Source organism: Capsicum annuum, chromosome 7, assembly GCF_002878395.1.
Source record: "Capsicum annuum cultivar UCD-10X-F1 chromosome 7, UCD10Xv1.1, whole genome shotgun sequence".
NCBI classification, from domain to species: Eukaryota; Viridiplantae; Streptophyta; class Magnoliopsida; order Solanales; family Solanaceae; genus Capsicum; species Capsicum annuum.
In genome coordinates, this window is record NC_061117.1 from 145,399,569 (window position 1) to 145,410,128 (window position 10,560).

Here is a 10,560-nt window from a genome sequence, read left to right on the forward strand (position 1 = left end):
ACACTAGAACAGATTAAACCTTTTTCTAAAGGAGTTATATAATGGCCCCTTATTCCTCTTTAACTCAATTGGAACCATTCTATAAAAAAGAATAGAAATTAGGATAATTATCTGAAATAAGACCAATCCACAACTCAATCTCCCCACTAGAAAAGATACTATAGGGGTCATCACAAAAACCCTCAGGAAAACTCATTCATCACTGAAACCAAATGCAAAGAAGGATATCTGAGTTAGAATCTTTAACCTAGAACAAATAATAATAAAGACAACTCTTTTTGAGGTCTATCTCTAAGCTCTAAGATATGACATAACCTTTCCCTTAAGAGATAGGAAACCATCCTCCCATCCCACTACCAACTCACAAGAGAGCCTAAAGATAAATTTACGGGTCTAAAAATCTAATGATTCATGCACGAGTGAAGCCAATACATCCCTAGAATATCATATAAATCCACCATATTCGATTCAACAATTCTACCAAATTTTCCTTACCACCAGCAGATACCGCTCACCTCCTATAGACATTTTGGCAATCATAGAGTCACCTATTGTGGTAGAAAAAAAAGTGTTCGAAACACACTCTAGACAAAAATTGAAATACAAAACCATAAATGGGGTCACATTAGAGAGAAGGGACCTCAGACCATGTGACCATACATATCATAAGAAAAGAGTTTGGAATATACCATTGTTAACCTCAGAAGATGCCTTGAATTCCTGAAGAATGTAAGGGTATTGAGATGATCTTGACTAGTATTAGAGCCAGAAGTAGCATTCCTGAGTGCAAGAGAAAGAGAAGTGGTAACCGGTATCCTATTTGCCTAAGCGGCAATCATTATGGGACACTTCCATTGCATATGAACTAACTGACCATAATTAAAACAATAATTCCTCCTTCCTTGCAACAACCACGGTGCGACCGACTACAAAATCTATAAAAGGGATAGGATAGTGTAGATTAGGCCCCACCAACCTAGGATTGGGCACCTTGTTCCCTAGAAGAATTACTAATCTAAAAATATATTCCTCCCAATGGATTAGGGTATAGAGTGCTAGCCATAGAACAGGAGTTAGGACCCACCCAACTCTTCCTCTTGGACTAATTACCACCATTATGTTGGCCTTTCTTTTGTCCAAAAAATTGAGACCTCTTACCTTGCCTATTTCCCTACCTTGCCTTATTCTCACCCATACTAATAGGACCAGACTATCATGATAGAGTAGTCACTATCTGGGTGAATATGTGAATAGAATATTGAAACTCAACATTGGTAAGCTCTCCTTAAGGTAACTAATCATGAATGCCAACTTCCTAAATAGGGTTAGTGGAGATCAATGGAACTCTATGGGAAAATAAAAAACTACGACACTTGATCAGGTCTATGACCCATGAGTTGTACTAGATCCATCCATGTTAACTTCGAGTGGGACACGTGAGCTTCCATAAACTTTAGATTATTGAGAGAACATGATCTAAAACCAAAGAAGATTTAGAGAAGAGTTCAAGACCATAGAATCCATAGCCCAAAAGTAAAACAATAAGAAAGTGAAACATTCTTATATGTCTCGTAGCCTCCTGATTATTAGTGTAGTGTACAACACACCCATAAGCAAGACTCTACTCGACACAGCTTTGTGAACACCCCATGACACCAAAACCTAGCTCTGATACTGAGTTAAAATAACCTAAATTCGGGCCATGTCATAATGGGCATCTCAAGTCCAACAAAGAAGACCACCCCTGATACCCAATCCAACTAACCAACATATTTCCTGATTCTAATGAATTTTCACTATATAACAAGATAGTGTATTTAATGATGTGGTGACTTTGGGATAAGTCTATATCTGAGACTAATCCAACCAAGTTAGTTCACCCAATAACCAACTAACCAAACTTAGAACGAAAACATAATGTATATACATAAATATATAATGACCATTCCATACCAAAGTGCATAGTTGTCCATATAAAGCCTCTAAACTAAACCAAAGAGTATCTAGTTGGTACATTCCCCGGACCATAGCTAAAACTAAAGTCTATGAAGCAACAAAAGTATGTAAAGAGATCCATAGCATAAAATGGATGCCTTTCAAACTATGGAAGTTCACTACTTTAATCTAACGCCAACTATCCCTGAATCCAATCAATGAACTGGAGTAGTAGTATAGCCGATTCTAGCAATACGTAGGGATATAGTCACCCAAAGATGGGTAAGGGTGAACGCTAGCAAGTACTCAAGATAAAGATAAAATAATGCCAACCTTAAAACCAAGTAAACCAACTATATACATTTACAACCATACATATATATATACAATTCATGCTGGGAAAAAGAATTGGGTTTATCAAGACTTTATGAACATTAACCTGCGTATGTGTAGCTTAGCCATCCTAAAACCAGCCATGGTCTATATGGGTCCACTGTCACCCCCTAGATGGGCCCCAATATGTGTAGCCGCATGAATCATAGATAACATAGGATTAGGGGATTCATACGCCCCTTCACTCTCCATGATACACATATACAAGTGTTAGGGGATTCCCGTATGCCCTTCAAGTATAGGGTCGCCATGCCAAATCCTCATGTCATCAAATATGAGTTACTAGTGTCCGTTCATTGGAATCACACCTTCACAGTTAGCTATCACACCCTGCCATTATTTCCCAATTGAAACCATTACCACACAACCAAACCATCATTCTTGTTAACCAAGGCTATAAGTAGTGGTATTGTCATACCGATAATATCTTACAAGCAATGTCTTTATCCAACCGTAGGGGTTTTCCACGTACCCCAAAGGTTACATTATTAAGTTTACCTTGGGGATTCCCATGTACCCTGCAAGTACATCATTATTATGTTTAATTGGGGGATTCCTGTGTATCCCACAAGTATTTCATTATTATGCTTTGCTTGGGGGATCCCCAAGTACCCCATAATACATTTGTCATTCAAACCAATTTCATCATTTCATTCACTTGGGGGATTACCTTGTACCCGCAAGATTTTCTTTCAAATCAATTTCATGGTCATAAGGCATTAACCTTTCACCATTTCAACCATTTAGATCATTCATACCTTTTTAAAAGATTCCAAATAGTTTAAACCATTTATACCATTCAAAACCATTTAAAAAAATGCAAAACCATTCAAACAAATTTAGGCTTCCATTACAAAACCAAACCATACTATAGTTTCAATGAAAGTTCAACAATAGAGCAAAAACATTCTCTTTGGCATTTAATCAAACATGTTGAGGACATACCTTTACCAAGACCAAAACAAAAGCATAAACCATAAATTTTACGGTTACTCATGACCAATTTATCAAACCATAACCAACAAGCACCCACATTGGCAAACCATTACCAAAATCATGTGAAAACACATTTTAAATCAAGAGTAAACAATACTCAAAACATGCATCAAAAACACTCAAAACCTGGTTTCAAAACCACTATTTATGATTCCTAATAAACATTTCAAGCACATAAAAATATGTCTTTAGTTGGAATTAACAATGAGGGAGGAGTAAATGCCTTATACAAGAAGATTCATAAAAGGAAACTTGACTCTTGAGCCCTTCGAAGAACACTTGTAGAAATCCGAGCCTCTAATTTTCAAGAGTAAATTTGATCAGTATTTTGAATGTTTTAATCTTACCATGAATGTTATGAGATGCCACAAAATGATACATAACATGGTGACTTAAGGCTTTGAGGTAGGAAATCTATGGAACACCCCCATCTTTAAAACTAAAAACCAACTCCTTGGAGGGTATGACCCACCTCTCCTAAACTGTACCTTAGGGTATGAGTAGTACCCTAACTCATGCACTAGACTACAATAGGGTTTTTATACTAACCATCATACAACCATCTAGGTCTAAGTCATACCTTAGCATCTGAAAAGTATCCCTAAACCATATGTTGGATAGATTAATCAAGACCAAACCTAAGACATCATACAATTTGGCATCATATACCTCGTATCCCACCATACGACTAGTATGATTCTTGGCCATATCTTGGATTAAAACCAAACCAAACCAAACCTACTGACTAATATATGATAAAAGGAAAACAAAATCATATCCTAGGGTAACACTTGTACCCATGAGTTGTACCTTGCCCAGAATGCCTAAAAATCAAGGAATTTTGCAAGGGAAAAAGTTTGGGGTGTTTTATTCTCCCCTACTTAAGATCATTCATCCTCGAATAATGGGTAAGAGCAATCACAAGCATGAGATAACACATTAACATATATCAAACCTCTCTCTAACCAAAATAAAAGATTAAGATATAAATCAAGATTAGAAGATCATCACATACTCCAAGAATAGTTTACACCCCAGCACCTTTATCCCGACCTCAAACTAAGTTAGAAAAAAATGATGCAAGAAAATCCAACCCTTCCTTTAACAAAGTTAGAAAATAAAGATGTGATGAAGAATACATACCTTCCATACTTGTTCTCGAAATAAGGAACCAATGTGGATACTTATACTCCATGTCCACTTCTGTATCCTAATCTGCTTCTTTGGACTTTTTGTTCCACTATAGAACCTCCAGCAAAGCCATACCTTTTTGTTCGTAACTGGTAAACTTACCAACCCAAGATTCTCATTGGGACCTTCTGAGGACAAAAAGTCTCTAATTACCAATACCACCCAAAGGAAATAACCAATAAAGAACTACCCATACCTTACCCTAACATAACTAAATAGAATACTGAATGAATGAAACTTAACCTAGAAGACAACTCCAATTCAACTTACAATCCTCTAGAGACACATTACTAAGAGAGCCATAGTATATCTATATAGTACTTCTATGTTCAAGCCTATCCAAAGCAAAAGGAGTTACCTTAGGCCATCGACCTCTACTCTTTACATCCACCATAAATACTATGCTGATCCTACCAAAATTCTAGGTACCCAACACAGTGATTGGTATATCAATCAACTACAACACTCAGTGTTACATATTTTATGCCAGCAGTATTGCCTATCCTTTAAAGGATTTAGTAACCTCTATCATTTTACCACATCGATTATCACCACCTATTCCTCTCCTAACCATTCCTCATAAAAATAACCTTACCTCACCCTCCAAGACCTTAGCTCTAACATTCATCTAGACTCTTCCCTACTTAGGGACTTTCATTTTGGTTTCTTTTGGAAAGGGTGATAGAATAAGTTAGAAAGGGTATCTCAAGAATGAAACCCTGGATAAGTACAATGGACTTTTATTTTAATCATTTTCCTCTCTTAAATAAGCTAACAAGGTATGATCCTTAGTTACATTCTCATTAAAATACAAATAATGATCACATTTCATGGTTTATTTTGGTTTAAATTTAATTTATTTGAGATTAATTTGGTAGAATATGATTGTTGGGATTAAAATTTTTGAATGTGTGCCTAGGATTACATGCTCAATTTCAAACTCTTGCATACACTAGTGCACACTATGTGTTTGATGAAACACCTACTTGAGGTTTGGTTGCTCAATTGAGTGGTGGGTGATTTAATTGGGTTTGTATGATTAAAATGGTGTTTTTGGTGATGAATTGGTGCATTGGGATTTTTCACATATGTTTCTATTCTATTTCTTAAGATCTTACCTTTCATGCGCACTATGTGTTTGTTAAAATATTGATAAGAGGGGAACGTCTTATCTGCTTGTAAAGATTAATGTGAACTTTCTTGGAGTGATATGTGATTATTTTTGTAGCATAGTTTTGAGTCCAATTGGTCTTAAATTTTTGATAACTTATGGTTTTATGGTAGAAATTGTTGATGAATTGGCGTCCATTGGTTTGATCGATTAATGTGCTTATCATAGCATCTTCGGGTGAAGTCTAAGTAACCCGAGAGACATCAATAATTATCTTTCCCTATGATAGATTGGGTGACACCATTCTTAAGGGTATAGAGTCATTTGTGTTTCTATTGGTACCATGAGTGTTTTGTGAGCTAAATGGACAATATGTGTAGTTGTAAGGAAAGAATCCCATGAAGTGTAATGATAATGTTGCCTTGCATTTACCTAAATTTTTATTTAATTGTTTAGGTAGAGGAAAAAGTTTAAAAATTCTTTCAAAATGTCATTGGAGAAATGAAATGATTTTAAGAAAACAAACAAAGAATATAGTTTTATTTTTTAAAAGGACCAAGGATGTTTTTGAGATTTATTTTGAGTGAGACTATTAAATTCAATTTTTGTCTCTCTCTTTACAAGGATGAGTCCTTGACTTGGAGTTACTTATTAAGCTCAAATTGGTTGGGAGACTAACTTTTTTCTCTATAAGTACGATGCCATATGTGGTGAGATTTTTGAAATAATTTTTGCAAATATGTGTAGTCTAGAACTTTCTCCAAGTGTGTTTAAAGAAAAATCCTAGACAATCTTGGTTTGGAGGATGACCCAAGGACGTTTTTGACCCATCAAAGAAAAAATTCCCACCTTAACACTGTTTTCTAGTTAACCCCTTGAGCCTTTTTACCTATTTTTCTTTCTTTTTTGTAGTGAGAACCTTACTAAAACATCTTACCCCTTTTAAATCTTTCTTTTTTCACTTAACCTCCTTTAATTCATTGCATTCTTCTAAATAATAAAATATAGGCAAAAGACTAAGATTGGGGGGTTTGTGTAGTTGGGAGAATAATGTAAGGGTGGTTAAAACTCCAAGTTTGGGAGGATGAATGTGATGTGCTAAGATGATCTGAGAAAGGTATATGTAAGGTTGTCAACTGATGTTCTTAAGATACAAGAGATGTGCTTGATGATAATGTTGAATTGCCTAACCCATAGAAATTGAAGAGAAATTGGATGAATGAGGGGCTAAGAAGGGCTTAAAGTTAGAAAGTGTCTTGAAAAAGTCAAAGAAATGATGAAAAAAATGGTGGCTTTGAATTCTTTGGTAAATTCAAATAAAAAAGGTAGGGAAATATGGAAAATGATTTGAAGAAGAAAAAGGTTGAGAATTTAAAAATTTTAAGGGTAGAAAGGGTTGAGTGATTACATTGAAGGAGGTCTTTTAGTCACTTGATTCTTATATATTTCTTCCCACACCTTAAACCTTTCTCATGACCAACAAGACCTTGGTAATTTTGAACTAAGTCTATATTAGGGAAAAAAACACAAAGGGAAAGCCTATGGTTCAACTCATTGAACTTGAATTACTTTGTGAGTGTGAGTGTGAATTCTTTCATTTTATGAGCTCCTTTAGAAATTTAAATGTTTAGTGTGTGTGGAACTAACTCTTTAATATTAGTGTCATCAATACTTTTGGGTAGAGGGTGAAGTCTTAATACTATTTTTGATAAATGAGTGAGATAGTTTGCATTGTAAATATTAAGACAATCTTTACAGATTTTATGTCTCCTCTTAAGATGCTTTGTTGATTAAAAAGGTTATTTTGATACAGACTTGTATCCTTGCTTCATAAATATATGCTAATTGAAAACTTTTGTTTACTTATTGCCATGACATGTTTGGAAAATCTTTGTAGATCTTTGTTAGCTTATTCCTTTAGTGTAGCTTTTCTTGGGTAGAATTGAGTTAAAAACCATATCTTATTAATTATCCTCATTCCTTGAGGATAAGCAATAGTTTATGTTTGGGGTTATTGATGAGTCGTCAATTTGATAAATTACTAACATCTTTTAATTTGTTGTTAATTTCTTACTTCATGCTCATTGGTGTAGGTCAAAGCTGAAATGGGAAGATGAGCTAGGAAACTTGATAAAAATGAATTGTGGAAACGGTAAAAGAGAAACAATGTTAAAGAAAAGAGCAAAATGCTGGAAATGAGTTTGAATAATTGACCCTCAATTACCACGATCATGTCCTGAGGGTCGCGATCACGATCTATGGTTATGTCAACCAATGGTGATCGCGATATGATCACACGATCATGGTATAGTGATCGTAGTTAAGAGATGATGATCGCGATAGGGAGGAAATAGAGAAAGGTGGCATTTTTTTTAATATTTGACAAATGTGAATATGGGGTAAAAAGAGGGGTTTATAACTCATTTTTCATCCATCTTCATCCTATCTTTCATCATCATTTTTTATCTTATCACTTGGAGCTTAGAGCAAAATATTGTACTAGTTTTGAGCTAAGGAGATATTAGAGAAACTCCAAAGTGAAGAATTGGCAAATTACATTGATGATTTATTGGAATTTAAAGTGTGGATTGACATTCTCCTTATCTTTCATGAATTATTTTGATAGAGATTTTGGTATATTTTTGTTTACTATCTTTATGAATTGCTAGTTCTTCTTCTCGGGGTTATGCTTGGATAAGTTGTGATTTATGTATGGGTGTTGTTTATGTATCTACCTAATTAGCTATTTGTTGTGGCTTTACTATTACTCTATCGATGAAATGACATTTTTGGGTGAAAACACAAAGTTGACTTGGATTCCACATCATCTTTAAAAGATTGATGCGAGTGATGAATAATTGAGAACAACTATTTGATACTAGTTATTTTCTTAGCATTATCTTAGAAATAAGGATGTTATGTGATTTAGCTAGCTTGATGGTCATCATCCTAGAAATAATTATGCTAAGTCAAGGTTTTGGATTGGTAAGTTTGGCATGCTCATGAGGTATTCAAAAGAATCCATGAGTGCAATTTAGTGTTTTGTTGAAAGACTAATGCTAATACTTTCAATCTAGCCTACCCATGACTCCTAGCTAAATTTCGATGAATTCTCAATTACCCATGCATGAATTCACACCTAGAATAGAATAAACCCAAGATCTATTCCTAATTGATTAATCTCTATTTATTAGTATCCTCGAGTTAGTTTTCTAGAAGCCCAAAATTGTGAGATTTTCAAAAACATTCAAAACCCCCAAATATTTTTATCCTAGGCTTGAATTTAGCAAGAAACTTTTATTTTAAACTTACTCGATCACCATTCACATTATTCCTCAGGGATTTGACCCCAGCTCAAAGTTGGGTATTATATTGATAATGATTGCCTTGCAATTAATTTGACGTGTAAGTTGAGTGTTATCACGTATATGGGGTTCGGAATAAATTCTGAGGGGTTGATGGAAACTAAAAAAATTCCAAGTCTCCATCTGATGAATTTCAACTTGTGTAATTGCTAAAGCGGCCCTTTGGGTGCTTATGCAGAGGGAGATTTAGCAGCTTTTAGGCACTAAAGTTTCCCTGTCCAACTCAACAAGTGTCTCTTTAGTGATAAGCAAGCCGCTTTAATTCCACCTGACCTCTTATGTAGCCTACCCTATCAGCATGGGTACCACTTTAGCAACACCTGGGTGCTTTAGCACTGACCCCTAGAGAGGTCCGAGGCCTACTTTGGAGACACCTTGAACTTATAAAATCACCAATTTAATCTTTTTCTCCTATTTTCACCCATTTTCAATAGTGTATCACTATATAAGATGAAAAAACATGGAGAACTATTAGTGGGTTATTGTGGAGTATTCATAAGATTGAGTAACACATTTCTTCTTCAAATTATTGGTAAGCTACCATCAATTTCATGATTAAATCCCTTATCATTTTCAAAAATCACTAGTATATTAGTGGGTTTACTGTAGTATTATTTGAGCTCAAAATCCACCCATTCTTGGGGTTAAATATTTCTTGAGCATAGAGGGATGTGTTGTTATTTTTGAAAAAGTAATTCCTCAAATGGAACCCATATGAGATTCTTACATGAGTTTGTACCAAAAGCACATAGTGTAATATGGGCATCATTATTCGTTTTTTAATGAATAGATTGTGATTTGGTTAGCGTGGCATCTTGCAGAAGCTTCTTAGAAGGGGAAATTAATGATTTAGCTAATTTATTTGGGTTTTTCTTTGGCATCTAGGTAGTCTAGGTTTACTTTCCTTATAGATTGAGATAGTTCATAGTATATTTATGATATTATGCTAGATATGGGTGGGAATTAGGTCTTGGAGGTATGATTGGCATAATTTCATATTATTTGAAATGTTGGAACTATTTTTGAACCATAAATTCGGTGTAATTGACTTAATTAATTATGTTTAGGTAGAATTACTATATTAGGGATAATTGTGGTTATTTAACATTTAGAAGTGAAGTTAGATACTTATCCGATCCTAAGGTGGTATTTCCTTAGTACGGATTTTGAGGATTAAAAGTGTGCTCCTCTGGCCCACCTTCAACCAAGATCTATGCTAGCTCTTGTAAACTTCAATATGCATGATATACCCCTTTTAAAATATTTATTCTAGGACTTTTAGGAAATTATATGCAAAATCATTATGCTAGTTTGGTAGTGGGAGTTGGTGCTAATTTTGGGCCAAATCTTATATTTTATTGATATTAAGTTTTGATTCAAGTCTGAAACTGATAATGATATTAATGATGTGAGTTCTGGTTCAAGTACAAAAAACTATGATAGTGATGATGATATGGAGTTTCGATTTGAGTTCAACATTGAGAATCTATTTATGATATGATACAGTATGGATGGGTTCATAGTTATGGTTTGATATTCATTAGGTTATTGGAACTTCAATTGTTTACT